This window comes from Passer domesticus, chromosome Z, assembly GCF_036417665.1.
Source record: "Passer domesticus isolate bPasDom1 chromosome Z, bPasDom1.hap1, whole genome shotgun sequence".
NCBI lineage: Eukaryota > Metazoa > Chordata > Aves > Passeriformes > Passeridae > Passer > Passer domesticus.
In genome coordinates, this window is record NC_087512.1 from 31,633,036 (window position 1) to 31,646,912 (window position 13,877).

At 35.0% G+C, this 13,877-nt stretch overlaps 2 long non-coding RNA genes across 2 annotated transcripts; one reads left to right on the plus strand and one right to left on the minus strand.

Moving 5' to 3' along the window:
- Window positions 1–1,389: 1,389 nt before the first annotated feature.
- On the minus strand, window positions 1,390–12,407 carry LOC135291286 (uncharacterized). The gene is made up of 3 exons (XR_010354088.1): window positions 12,186–12,407; window positions 11,921–12,106; window positions 1,390–1,557 (listed from the first exon to the last, which is right to left on the minus strand). It is a non-coding gene; the product is annotated as an uncharacterized LOC135291286 (long non-coding RNA).
- On the plus strand, window positions 12,406–13,466 carry LOC135291287 (uncharacterized). The gene is made up of 3 exons (XR_010354089.1): window positions 12,406–12,787; window positions 12,880–13,037; window positions 13,282–13,466. It is a non-coding gene; the product is annotated as an uncharacterized LOC135291287 (long non-coding RNA).
- The last annotated feature ends 411 nt before the right edge of the window (window positions 13,467–13,877 follow it).

Below are 13,877 nucleotides of genomic sequence, written 5' to 3' on the forward strand. Positions count from 1 at the left end.
AAGACAAATCCTATCACTCCAAATGCACCCCTCTCTCTTCTTATTCCCTAGCTTTATTTACTGAGATTGATGCCATATGGCATCAGTCATTTGGGTCAGTCTGGTCAGCAGTCCTAGGTCTGTCCCCACTCAGTCTCCTGTGCACCACCAGCCTCCTGCTTGGAGGGAAGCATGAAAAATGTGCTGTTGTTCAGCAGTAAGTAAAGCATGACTATGTTATCCACTCTATTTTCACTAAAACTCCACAGCACAAAACCATGTGAGCTACTATGAAGAAAATTAGTCATATCCCATCCAAAAACCGTAAAAAAAGAAAGAACAGTAGTGATAGGCAAGGTACCATGGATTGTCGATATATATTCCATATAGACCAATTAAATAGAATTTGTATTCAACAATGTTTCTCTACTTGGTTCCCCTTCATTCATCACTTTCTTCCTGATGTTTATATTCACTTTACAGTCACTGTTCAACATACTGTTCTTCCTGCCTCCCATTCATGCTCTGTAACCTTATCTTCTTTTGCCTTACCATTTCCTTTATGTTCAAAATGCTGCTGAGAAAACTTCATGGGCAATCTCATAGGTTTGGTAAAAGAACTTATATTATGGTGTCTTTAGTGTTTCATACTTGACTAATTTAGGGTTTATTTGCCAAATAAATATCTAATACCTTTGTATTGCACTAATGAATATAAATTCTGTGGGCACGTGACCTTATTTTTGAGGTTAAAAGAACTGTCTTGTTGGGACTTCTACACCTTCATTTCCACGTGAAATGAATTAATAAATCCTTTATCTCCTTTGACCCATCCTCTCGCTCAACATTTACACTCAGTTTGTTGTTATGCTCATTTATGTTTCTCAGTTTGCTTCATTCTCTTTAACTGTTTTATCATATATATGTTACTAACCTCTTTAGTAATAGATTCCCCTTCTTCTATTTAATGGAAATTATTATCTTCCTTAAGGTTTATTTTACTATTTAAAATTCTAAACTTTATTACCTCCCTTGGGACCCCTAAATACACTTAAGTATCTAATTAAATTAATGAAAAATAGCTCCCAAAAAAGCTGGATTTCCTTCTTTTTTTCCCATTGAATCTGTATGTTGATTTGTTTTCAACTTTTGTACACACTCCAAAACATTTTCTGTGAAACTGAGAATTAAAGTAATGAAGGAAAATATCTAGCTGAATGAGAATCTATTATGACCATTGTCAAATCTCTGTCTTCACATTGGCAGTTGATCATAATACTGAAGAAGGGTGTGAAGTAAGACTGGAATATTCACATGTGAGATCAGTATTTTCTGGGAAAAAGTTTAATGTGTTAAGACGTGTTTGTTAAATTTTCTCTCAGTTACAACCAAAAGAATGTAGTGTGAAAAAATGTATCTGGCTGAGCTGGAGTTCATTTTTGCATAGCAGCCCTCACCAGCTTTGCGTTGGCAGCTGAAAGAATGTACGCAATACACCAGTGTTTTGGCTACTGCTGAGCAGCACTGGCACATCATCAGCTCTGTCTTTCCAACAGTAGGCAGGGATTTGGCAAGATCCTGGAAGGGGACACAATAAAGGAGAGCTGACCAAATTGGCTGAAAGGATATTTCACACCATATTATGTCTACTCAGCCATAAAAAGCCAAGAGAGGAGAGTGGGGGCTTTGGGTAAAAGAATTGAGGGTTGCACTGTTATTGACATTTGCCTTCCAGAACAACCAATATGGGTACTCAAGTCCTACATTCCAGGAAGTGGAAGGACAACACTAACTGAAGGGAAGTAGAGAATAAACATTTTATTTTTCTTAGCTTCTGCATGCAGCCTTTACTTTTGCTTTATTAAACTGACTTTATCTTGACTCATTGGCTTTTTACATTTATTTGCTCCCTGCCTGTCCTGCTGAGTGGCTTAATAGGCACATGCCAAGGAATGTCAGAAGACGCATACATTAATTTATTAGCAAAAAATTTAGTGTGGAATGCACTGCAAGGACAATACAATATGATATTCTTTTCTATGCACTGTCATAAGCTGCCTGTTTAGTTTTCATTCCAGCATCTTTATTGTGGCTGAGGCAAGAGACAAGAAGAACTGAGTTTATTTTTTTAGAGAAAGGACAAGAATGTATCTCTGACAGTTAAGAAAACCTGTATTTAGCTTACAAATGAGTGAATTTGATGAGCATTTGGTGAAGGAAATAAACAGGAAAAGCAGGATATCATTTTAGAGATGCTATTCTTCTCCCCTCCCTTTATCTCTACCATTCTTGAAGAGTAACAGAAGAAGTTCGAATGAGTGAAAATTTATCCTTTTTCCTCGCGGCATCTGATCAAATCAAAGAGGGCTTGGCAAAAACATTAAGAAAGTGACATAATGAAAATTGAGTGACAGAGATATATGCTGTTATATCCAAAGGAGAAATGAGTATAGATGCAACTAGAAAGAGTTAAAAAGTGGAAAGTTACAGACTTCATATTTAATAGCTGCTAATGGTTCAGAGGTTTTTACCTTTCTTATTTAAACTAGAAATTAGAGCACTCAACAGAGCAAATAATATTTGTGAGGCACTTAAGTATCCACCAAGTAGAGTGCAGTGTGACAGTTAGACAGGTTAGCCAGCACAGCTTCCATAAGAGATCTAGCTGTGACAACAAGTAGATTAATTAGACTGTACAGTCTGTGTTCCTTCTTCTGTGCTGCTTCCAGTACTAGAGCTAGTGTGTACGACTACTTTGGATACGTGTGTAATTTTACTTGAGCCTGAAATTGAGAGATCTTGAGAGCACACACACAGGGAACAACGGCAACTCTTCAATTCAAAACATAACACCAACCAAGAAAAGACAATCTTCACTTACTACACTTGCACAGTCCCTGGCAGTCATTCAGTGCAATTAGGACAGCAGAGATATTAGAATAAAAGAAATATTTTTATAGTAGTGACATCTTTCTTCTAATCCTTTAGGCTGATGTGAGCATTTCACAATGTTATTGTGAAAAATGTGAATTAGGAGAAAAACTTCTTCTTCTTAATATAGAAAAAAAAATATATAATTCCTTTTAAGAATCAATAAGTGTATCTTAATATAGAAAAAATTACTTCTTCTTAATATAGAAGCTTTCAGTTACATGTAACAGCTAAGGTAACCATCTGTGTGAAGGCATTATTCCTCTTCTCCCCATTGAACACCCAAGATTCCACAGTCTTACTACTACCTAAATTAAGACAGGTGTTCTAGAAATACATTTCTAGGTCACACACTCTTGTTGAGACTCTTGATGTACAAATTCTTCAAGTTTAAATTTCTGGAAATTCAGAAGAAAGATGATGCAATTAAACTTGTTAGAGGCCTCGGAAAGATATAGAATTAAATATATGTAATTGTTATCATATGGCAAGATAAAAATACCTTACTCATAACTTCTTGCTTACATACCTGTTTTAAAATACAAAAGTACAAAATTAGAGTTTAGGAAGCACACTGATTTGCAGAGGTGATTCATTTCAGCAAGGGTCAACTTCTTAAGTGATATTTCATTGCCTTTTCCTGCTGGGCTCTGGATATTATAAAAATTAATATTTGTGACAGACATGTTAAGGTAACTTACACATGCACATTTAACCTTGTTTGTTTAAAGGTAAATATCAGAGATAATTTTAAATAACACCTAAAGCTAATGAAGTAAAACTACAGTAAATATTAGTTAAGGGCAGCCACTGTTAGATCACAGAATGCCAAGGTAACAATAAAATGTTAATAGCTTCTTCATGCTATGGACAATCCATGACCCACAGAGATAATAAAGATATTTTAAATTATTCCTCTGTTTTGATTTAAATCTATTCCTCTTTTGTGAGAAAATGTTATGATTTCCAAAATATGAAATGGTATCAATAATGAAAATTAATGCAGAAATAGTATATAAGACCAGAAATCCTAGCATGATTTAATTTCAGAGATGGCCTTCATATGTCTTTTAATTCTTCTATAAATACCAAATAGGTTATGAAGAATTTGAGAAAATTAGCCATCATCACCTAATGAAAGGAACTGAGAATTCCAATTTAATTTAGGAAGTTAAGACCTTATAATGAAATAGTGGCACCATCCTAATGAATTCTGATATAACACTTGACATGGAACACTGGAACTGTGAAATATCTGACTTGTCATTTGGAAAGCCACTTACTGACTTTTTTTTCATTTTCCCTATTTTGAAGTCAGTCTTAAAGAGGAAGGGTTGTCATCTCTTTTTGGTTACTGATAAATTGTACATAGATTAAAAAAATCTAATTTACCAATCAAGAAGTTAATAATTATTTTCAGAAGTCATTACTTGCAAATATGTTTCAAGATTTATGTTTTCATCTGGATGAGTTCTATACAAGGAACATGCTATGAACAGTGCAGATCCCAATAAGAAAAACAAGTTTGTGCATCACGGCAGTTAAAACTGGGACTCTAGAAAGAAGGCCTTAGCCCTTTAAGATGAGTATTGCCCATATTTTACAAGACAAGTCTTAATAAAGCCAGCTCAGCAGCATTTTCACTAACCACACACACACATATATGAACAAAACAAGCAGTTAAACATGCAAACAAGTAAATAAAGTCAATACATATCAGGTTTACTCCACTCATTTACAGGCTTGATTGATATGTAGATTTAGGAAGAGTTTGTGAAGCTTCATTATGAAAAAATAATATTTTATTTTTATTTCTTTTTCAATAAACACGATAATCTATTCCCCCTTAGAAAGCTTTTGTAGTCCTGGAGTGGGGCATGAGAAGAGAAGTAGTTGCAAAAAAGAAAAAAATAGGTGAATCAATTTGAAATTTTATTTAAAAGTGAAATAGTAGCCACAATTTCTAGACCTGAGTGTTCTGTTTCTCATAGCTTCACAGGTAAAACAGAGAACCATGGAGACGGGATTGTGCAACATACCCAATATTTTAATGGGTAATTATTTTCTACACTCTTGCATGTATTAGAAATTATCTATATTGCTATTTAACTCACGGTTACTTTTTTGTGTAACTGATTTACCATTAAAGTTAGGCTGCATTCTTATATCAATCAAATCTGAGTAGGGAGGCATTCTCATTGAAATGAATGCACATTCATTCAAGATAAGAATGAGAAATGGAAAAAAAATCATGGTTATGGTTATTACTGAGGGAGAAGAATGGGACTCTGAAACTATTTTATCAGAAATTTGGCAAGATCTTACTGCTGGCAATACATATACAAATCCTGCAGTGAGAGTGCAAATGTCTGAGATGACAGAACTTAATATGTATAAAAAGTAAAATTAGATAGAGGAAGAGCAAAGGGATATTAAATCAGATACTGGGAATTTTTAAATTTGTTTTTCTTTTTTTTTTTGCCAGGAATCAGAAGATCTTTATAAAGACAAAAGCAACATCCCTCTATTAAAAAAAAAAAAAAAAAAAAAAAAAAAAAAAAAAAGAGAGAGAAACCACTTTTAGCACTTTTAGTAGTTTTTAGTGAGATGAACAGATTCCAACTTCTGAGGTGAGATGGCTGACATGAAATCAGTAGATGGTGAAAAAATGTGCCAGATGTTAATTTTATAGGAAAAATATCTTATCCAGGGGTAAGACTCTTGACCTCCTAATTCAATAAATTAAACTAATAGAAGGCTAAAATCCTGGCATGCATAAAGATTATCACCATCAAATAGTAACACTAGATGTATGACACTGAGGATTACTTCATACTTAGCTGATTATGAGGTGTTGAAATATCAGTATATCAGTAGTTAAACAGTTTAGGACTCATTTCATTACAGCATATATTGGATGAAAAAAGCATATGCAAATGATTCTACAGTTGCTTCACAGATCTGGTGGGTTTTGTCTCTTCCAGCAAGAAATTGGACGACATCCTCTCTCAGGTCTGAAGATGATACCCTTCTTGGGAAATAAAATGTATTGAAATTGCACTTTCCCTCCTATTTTTGTCTCAGACACTAAGAAATCTGACATCTTAGTACCATTATTTGTGCAGCAGAAGTTGAATTGGATTTTTCCAAAACAAATGATTAATGTATAAGAGTTTGCAATTTAATACTAGGGATTTTTTTCCCTGCACAAGCATCTTGGATCCTCTTTTCAGCAACCGATTTAACATATAAATTGGCCAAACTTGGCAAAAGTCAAGAATATTTAATAGGATACAGATGGTACCACAGAAAGCAATATCTAGAGATGTGGGTGACTTGAATGCTCTTTAGCCCTCTACCAGCTGCTTTGGCTCAAGTGTGAATGAAGACCTTTTAAGAATCAATAAGTGTATCTTATGTTGTGCCTAAGCATTGCCCACCCAACTAAGCTGACACCAAAAACAAAAGCAACCATATGGTTTTAAGTATATTAATGAACAGGGCACTACATCCTGATACTCAAGTTTAAATATGTTAATTTAATACCATCAATTCTTTGCACATTGCTAATTTCCATTGGCCATCTAATACAAAGAAATGTAATTCTCTCCAGATTTTCAGTTTCAACGGTAACAGAAAATAAAACAGACAGCAATTGCCTGAGGCTAGAAGAAAATGGAAGAGACACTCAATTTCTTTCTTTACAAACCATAATAAAATCACAGTCAATAGATTTTAGTTATTGGAATCATAAAACAACACTAGCTGCAGTTAAGAATTAAGTCCTTTGGGGCTGTAAGTGCTCTATATGGTGTTTTCAGCTTGTAATGAATGATTACTAATTACAATGCTCAGATTATATTGCAAGCATTTAAGTGCTGATGTGCCACTATAATAAAGCAGAGAACCCCGAGCAGTGTCCTCTTTTCTATTTTATGCAGCAGCACACTACATTTGATGAATTGATCTTCAAGTTCCTAATAAACGCTAAAACATAAGTGATGGAGTGGATTCCAATTGTAAATGGATTCCTGGGGCATTAGATGCTGGAGGCAATATCCTAACAATACTCTATTCTTTCCTCTAGCATTGACTCGTTATTATGTTCAGAGGCTCTTGTGGTTGTGTATATCAAGAGCAGCATTATTGCCACAGTTAAAACTATATACAGCTGTGAAATCTTCTTGGCAAAAATAAAAGAAAAAAAAAAACCTGGAAGATGCGAAAGATACTAATCTATCCCATCACAACTGTATCAACAATCACGATCAAACAAGCAAACAAATAAATCAAAACTGGAACATGACAAATTCTGGCTGAATTCCAGAGAGGGAACTGTGGAGGTGATTAAAAATGGCAATACTCAGAGATGCACTGATCATAACCCTAAGCCACCTGCTATCATTGGACCTGCTTCAAGCAGGGGCTGAGGCTGGTGACCCACTTGGTGATCTGAAGATTCCTTCCTACCCACATTATGACTGTAGTGAAATTTCTCTTGCAAATTTCTATTACAGATAAAGGCCTAATATCTTGGATTATGCACCAAATATCATACTCTCCATCAGTGGATCTGTGTCTTCCCCATGTGAAGGAGGCACAGCACTCAGCTCTCTGTATCTCTGAGCGAATTATCCCTCTCTGCAAGCAAGGGGCTACTTTGTTTCCTGGGGGCATTGCTTCGAGATCCTTTATTGCAGAAGTGCTTCTGACTGGTTGGACCCACCCTGTCCAGCTGCAAGGCTTTATTCATCCCAGGTATCAGGCTTTGCATTCAGTTTTGGTGGACCTCATAAGGTTTCTGACTATCCACTTCTCCAGACTATCCAGGATCCCCTGCACTCCTGCCTTCCTGCATGTTAACTCTTCCTATCAACAAGAACTAATCACAGACCTTTACATTGACTCAGATGTTGTCATTCATGCTATTATCAACTTGTCACATCCATATCTCACCAATTTTTTATAACATTCTAAAATACAAAGGACACAGGATGCTTAGTACTTTTAACGTGGATTTAGATGCAGTCACTTCTTTTATGCCAAAAGAGAGAGAAAGTAAGCATGCTTACATATTTTAGAATGGATTCAAACAGAATAAATAGATGGTAAAATTAATATAAAATATCATTTATTAAATAAAAAATCATGAATAGGTCAGTACTTTTGAACTTAAGTTTCTTTTTAGACATGTAAAGTAAATTAAGTAAATTATATTTTTTGTAAACTAGCTTCAAAGAGTTAGTATTAAACTTTTTCAGAAAATGTGATTGAAAGCACACATGATTATAATTGCAACTTTAGAATTTACAAAGATTAGTTAAAAATGCCTGAGCAGTTAAGCAAAGAAATCTTTTGTCAGATAAGGCTGCAAGAGACATTTCTGAATTTTATAGTTTTTTTCCTCACATCCAGCATAAGTCACTTACTTTGTTCCCACTGCCTCTCTTTCTCATGCCCTGTACCACTACTACTAAGCAATATAGTTTTAAAAAATTACATGAATTTTACAAGTACCTTCATCCAAAACATCTAATCTACATTTTATATGACTAAAGACACAGAGTGTGCCTAAACACGTTTTTTCCCAGGTGAAAATCCATTATAAAATCTCATTTGTAGAAGCTCTTGTTTAAACTTGCAATTTCTATGGTGCCTTTCCAGCAGTCAAAAATCATGGATGAAAGAGGATCTAGGAATCCTTATGGATCTATCAGTCTGCTCAGAATAGTGTCAGGTAACAGAACTGTCAAAAAAGTCCAATGACTCTTTGGATCACAACTGCCATTATGAACAGTTGCTGGTGACTTATTAGCCTTGGTTTTCCTAGTAAAAATAGAGCCATTTTAAAGTGCTGCTGATAGCAGTGCATTCATGTTGACAGTACATATCAAAAATCATCAACACACCTGCACCTGTCATGAACTAGAAAGTGTGCTTCTCAAAAGTTATGAAAGTACTTTTCTGATTTCACTACAGCATATGTTATATTCTGACAACAATTCTTTGCAACCTTTATTTTGTCCTTTTCATCATCTGTTAAAAAAAAAATTCACTCAAAGGAAAATTTCTTTAATTTTCCTGCCTTCTCTGTTTTCTCTAGCTCCTCTGCTCTTATTTCAAATGTCAACTTCTCATCTACAGTATTTATTTTTTAAATTAATTTCTCATTTTCTGCTTCTCTGCTGTGTTCTACTTGACCTGAACTTGCTTCATCTAAGCTTCTCCCTTATACCACCGAAGAAAACAAATTCTGAAAGTTGTTTTTTTTTCCCATTTAAAGAAAAAACCCACTGTCATTGCCTCCTCCCCTTAATGTCCTAATAATTTTTAGTGTTCCAAATAATTTTACTTCTTAACTTTTTCACCATCCTTCAAAATACAGTGAAAATCACAGACCTTTGTAGTAAGCTAGCATTACCATATGCATGTAATGACTAATGCCGTTTTGCAAAATAAGACCTTGGTTTTGTTTCACTATTTTTTCTTGCTCACATCTAGCTCACACTTTCCTCTTTTAGCCACTAGGGATATAATCAGGGGACTAGCTTTCTAATATAACAGAAAGAAAAGTTTAGAATTTTCCTGGTGCCAATGCAGTTTAATGAATTGTAATTTATTTGTCTCAGATTAAGGTTAAAATAAATACAAAAGAACAAACACATGCTAAAGGATGCTTAATTTTTCCAGTTTAAATATTGTGAAATTTAGTTCACTCAGCCTATCTAGTGCCATACCTGAAATTAAGAGGCAGGTTAGCTACATTTTTAAAAGTTATATATATTCAAGAGATGTAAAGATGTAATGGCCAGATCACCAGTACTATTTTATTGCAGAAATAAAATTGCAGATTAACAGATGTGTTAATTTTTGTGCAGGATAGAAAGAAACCGAATATTTAATAATAAACAATTAATGGAAGAAAATAATGATTGCCAAAAAAACCCCCAACTATTCAGCTGCAGATATTCAGGAGGTTGTATTCAGAAATACTTAGACAAATAGATATGCCAATTAAACACATATGGTGGGTAAAACTGGTATTCACCACACATTGTGGCATTAGTATAATATTAGATATGCTAATTTGGTACAATTAACCTTTTATAATTGCTTTAAAGACCTTGTCTAACCATGTGGAATATTACTTCATTGAAGAAATAACTGATTGAGTATAAAACTAGAGGCAAGGCTTCAAGAAACTAATTATACTGTCTGGATACAGTACATTTTTACTGCTAAGGTTTAAGTAACTTTTATATATTCATATATTCTTCCAGACAATCTTAGCAATGGAGAACAATTGCTCAAAGTTAAATATTTGGTTTTCATTTTTGTCCTCTGAATTTGAATTGTGAAATGCAACCAAATACTTTCATGGTTTGGGGCAGAGGGAAAAAAGACAATAAAAGCAGAGTGTAGCTTACAATTGTGTGTTAAAATTAAGGATACTATTTGCAAATTTTGTGCTTCATTGCCCAACATATGCTGATGCAGACAAAAAGAACTAGCACAGATGTTTTCCCAGTAATACATTCTGTAGAAACTGGCCAAGTGGCCGAATGCTAGAGATCAATCACTTGAGTAAAGTGACTGTGTGCTAGTATGTCTTTTGAATGATGTAAGCTACATGGATCAGATTCTCTGAATTAGAATCTAACTCTATATAAACAAAAAGGGAACACATTTATTGAAAAAAAGTTAGAATAAAATAGTTTTGCTTTTTCATTGTACAACAGAACCTTACTCATTACTAGGCTGTTATTATTGAGGGGTAGCCCTGCTGTTCAGTTTGTGGTAAAGCCTTCCACATTTAGATTCTTATTGCCTGACTCATTTATTAGTTTAATAAGCACACAGCCCTTAGTTCCACTTCTGCACATTTTGTCTAAAATGCTTTGGACTATTTCAGTGCCATGTGACTCACATGAGAAATGAAGAAATTCATCCAAGTGAAATATTCAGACTGAAAGCATAAATTTAACTTCAGAGACTGGGAGACTTCACTTTGCTACTAAGTACTTGCTGTCTTTGCAGATATCCTTTGCAAGTATCCATGTTTGCAAAGACAGAAGACTAATGTCTTTGTTTTCTTTAAAAAAAAAAATAAAAGACATACAAGATTAGCACCAAACACATTTCCTATCTATTATTAACATTATTTAAAAACTTTACAAGAAATGTGGTATGACCTTGTTACTGAGCCCTTGCTCAGCTAGTAACTACTCAAACATGAGTAAGTGCCACACTGCATCTCGAGCCCTAATAAATGTAGTCAAATAAATAAATGCAAAAATACAATAGTAAAGCAAGGAAAATGTTTTTGAGGTTTACTGTTTTATTGCCATTCAATGCGAGACACCTCTTGCTAAATTCAGAAAAACTTTTGTGCTAAGTGGTAATATGTTTCTTGGAATAAGATTTCCAAGTAACTTTCCTGTTAAAAATTTCATATGACTCACAAATACCACCTGAATTTATTTGTAAAATAAAACATAAAAGCAAGCCCAGCTGGGTGAACTGAAATATTTAGTCATTCCTCAAGAGTTTAATTGAACCTTGAACTGACATTCCAGAAAAAAATTAACCTAAAATCATACATTTGCCTGAAACTCCTGACCTGGAGATCTAAGCTATTCCAAAGGGGCCTATTAAAGACAAGAATATGCTAAAAAATGGAAAAGCAGCATTCACAACATATTTTGAATTCTAAGAAACTGAAACTTTTCTGGACTTTTAAATTATTTTTCCAGCCTCCATTGGCGATGCACAGAAGATAAAACCATTGCAACAAATCTGTCCTTTACCTCATCACTTCCTAGTCGTTCATCCAAATTAGATGAAAAAGGTAAAAAAAATTATTCAGATGACTTTTCGCTTAACCTTAATCAATAAAATACAGGTTATTCTTTCAAGTATGCAGCTGCCTTGTAGGGAGATGAAAAACAGGGGTACAGTCCAGAACATTTGCACAGCTACCTATTTTGTAGTAGTAAGCTTGGACAAGTACCTGGAGGAGTAGTGCATATTCCAGTTACACTTGTAGGTTCTCTCTCTGTGAAGAGTCTGTACATAATTGCCTTTAGATTTCCAATACTGACACCATGAACAAGCATCAGAAATTTAGAAAATTTTACTGAAGAGGAACATTTCATTGTATTTGAAAAGTCATGGCAATCAGAAGAATTCCCAGTGCCTGGAAAAGAGAAGACAACATCTATTATTATAAAGAGTACAAAAAAGGACTTTGGAAACTGCTGATTAGTCAGTCTCACCTCTATGCCTCATAACATCATGGAACAGACCATTCTGGAAGCCAGGCAAAAAGCACATGAAAGCACAAAGATGTGATAGAAATAGCTAATATGGGTTCACCAAGGCAAGTCATAGCTGAGTAAGCTGGTGGTTTTTGTGCAGAATGATGGAGATGGTGAATAAGGAAAGAGCTTCTCATGTCCTCTATCTGGACTTGAAATGATGCCACCCACATTTTGTGATTATGTTGTCATTGTGGACAAACTGTGACATATGTTGTCACATGGACAAACTGTGAGATGGATAAGGTTTCAATGGAATGGCCCTACCCAAGGTGTTGCAGCCTCAATGTCCAGATTGAGATCGATGATGTACAATGTCCCTCACGGGTCTGTACTTGGGCCAGTGCTGTTTATTATTGATATAAACAGTAAGATTATTTGCATTTTTAGCAAGTTATGGATTACACCAGGATGAAGTGCAGTTGATGCACTAGAGGAATGACATGAAGAAGGACTTTGACAAACTTGACAAGTGTGTGAGCAGCTTGATAGTTGAACAAGGTCAAGTGAAAGGTTCTGTACGTGGGCTGGGACAATCCCCAGTACCAGGACAGCCTAAGGTATGAATGGGTTGTGAGCAGCCCTATGGTGAAGGACTTGGAGATATTGACAGACGAAAAATTGGACATGAAGCAGCAAAATGCATTTGCAGATCAGCAAGCCAACGGCATCTTGAGTTGCAGCAAAAACAAGTGTGGCCGTAGGTTGAGGGAGATTTACTCTGCTGGAAAGACCTCACCTAGACTACTGCATTCCAGCTCTGGGGCTCTCAGCACTAAAAAAAACATGAATGTGTCAGAGAGGGTCCAGGTGAGTGCCTTGAAAAAGGTCAAAGGGCTAGAAAAACTTTCCTGTGAAAAAAGGATGAGAGAGTTAAAGTTGTTCAAACTTTGATTATGTAAAGGATGTGTGGCCTTTCAATATAAAAAGGGACCTTACAAGAATGATGGGGATTGGCTTTTACCAGTACCTGTAATAATAGGACTAGGAATAATGGTTTGAAAATGAAAAAGAGTTGATTTAGATCAGATATAAAGAAGAATTTTGTTTACAGTAAGTGTGGTGAGACACTGGAGCAGTTTGCTCCAATAAGATGGAAGCGTTCAAGGCCAGACTGGATGAAGCCTTGTGCAACCTGCTCTCATGAAAGATGTCCCTGGCTGCACCAGGGGGAATTGGAACTTAAAAGGTCCCTTCCAACCCAAACCATTCTACGATTCTTGAACCATGAGTCTCAGAACCTCCCTGAAAGGTACTAAAATCATCTATAGAAAGCTGTTATTTTTCACAATGAACTATTGAATCACACCAAATAAGGAGTGATAATGTACCTCATAATTTCTATGTTGCACAATAAATAATAAAAATTGAAAAATTGATCAGCTTCTTGCAAAATCTTTTTTTTCATTCCAAAACAAAACCTGTTACCAACCCACAGCCCAAGAAACTGATATTACTGTTTTATACCATGAACCTGCTCTTTCTTCCTGTGGAAGCCACTGATATTTGATAGAATCTGCAAATCTTGAAAGGGACATAAATTATTTTGGTACTTAACTCCCTCTGAAATCACATAGCTTATAATAATGTGATGTGTTTCAATGATTTTTCTAAATCTGCATGATTCCTTTCACAGCAGAGACACTGAAA